General features: G+C 37.9%; 1 non-coding gene across 1 annotated transcript; it reads right to left on the minus strand.

Moving 5' to 3' along the window:
- Positions 1–758: 758 nt before the first annotated feature.
- Positions 759–830, minus strand: TRNAP-AGG (transfer RNA proline (anticodon AGG)). The gene has a single exon. It is a non-coding gene; the product is annotated as a tRNA-Pro (tRNA).
- Positions 831–1413: the final 583 nt, after the last annotated feature.

Consider the following 1413-nt stretch of genomic DNA (forward strand, 5'->3'; position numbering starts at 1 on the left):
TTGAAGAGACAAGGCTACTTTAAAGAAATTGAGAGAACTACAGATCTTCACACAAACCAGGTCTGTTTAAAGAGACTGACAGTTAGGAGAACTATAGACCTTGTTTCACAAACTCAAGGATTCTTTAAAGAGACTGACTGTCAGGAAAGCCACAAACTTTTTGTGAGCTACAGATCTTCACACAAACCAGGTCTCTTTAAAGAGATTGACAGTTGGGAGAACTACAAACCTTGTTTCACAAACTGAAGGATTCTTTAATGAAACTGACGGTCAGGGGAGCTACAAACTTTCTTTCGCAAAAGCATGGCTTCTTTAAAGAAATTGAAGAGACAAGGCTTCTTTAAAGAAATTGAGAGAGCTACAGATCTTCATACAAACTTTCTTTCGCAAAAGCATGGCTTCTCTAAAGAAATTGAAGAGACAAGGCTACTTTAAAGAAATTGAGAGAACTACAGATCTTCACACAAACCAGGTCTGTTTAAAGAGACTGACAGTTAGGAGAACTATAGACCTTGTTTCACAAACTCAAGGATTCTTTAAAGAGACTGTCAGGAGAGCTACAGATCTTCACACAAACCAGGTCTCTTTAAAGAGATTGACAGTTGGGAGAACTGCAAACCTTGTTTCACAAACTCAAGGATTCTTTAAAGAAACCGACAGTCAGGGGAGGTACAAACTTTATTTCACAAAAGCATGACTTCAGTAAAGAAATTGAATAAAGCAAGGCTTCTTTGAAGCCTCTAAATCAGTGAAGCACAGGGGCATTCCGAGAATTGAACTCGGGACCTCTCGCACCCTAAGCGAGAATCATACCACTAGACCAAATGCCCTCGGACATATCGTAGCTTTCTGAAAGAGAACACCAGTGTAATTATACCTGGCATGCAAGCCATTCCAGGAATCCAAACTGCCTGACCATAACACATCCAAGATCTAAAATGCAGAATCCCTGAACTGTATTTTTCAAGAGAGCTTTCAGAAACTTCGTACAACTTTTGTGCTGAAACAGTTTCAAAGTTAGAGATGCCTTCAATTTTGCAATATTAACGCTGGCAATGATATTAGAATATTAACGCTAGAAATGAATACTAATGCTGAAAATGATATATCTATGCAACATTCAGAGAACATTGGTAATATCAACGCTCCAATGATAACGCAGCTCCAATGGCCATGATAATGCAGCTCCAAAGTCCATATCAACGCAGCTCCAATGCAATTACAATGATACGTTGTCCCAATACAATGATATGTTGTTCCAACCCTAATAAAGAATGCAATGGCATATCAAAAGTTTCAAAATATAATTAATTGGCGATAATGCATGCCAATCAATAGTTTGGAAACATCACCAATGCAATTAACCGTTAATGTTGCTTCAATGTAAGACCATTAACACTACTAATATCAGTA

Source organism: Pinus tabuliformis, chromosome 8, assembly GCF_031772625.1.
Source record: "Pinus tabuliformis cultivar Carrire ecotype Pingquan chromosome 8, CPIR1, whole genome shotgun sequence".
Classification (NCBI taxonomy): domain Eukaryota; kingdom Viridiplantae; phylum Streptophyta; class Pinopsida; order Pinales; family Pinaceae; genus Pinus; species Pinus tabuliformis.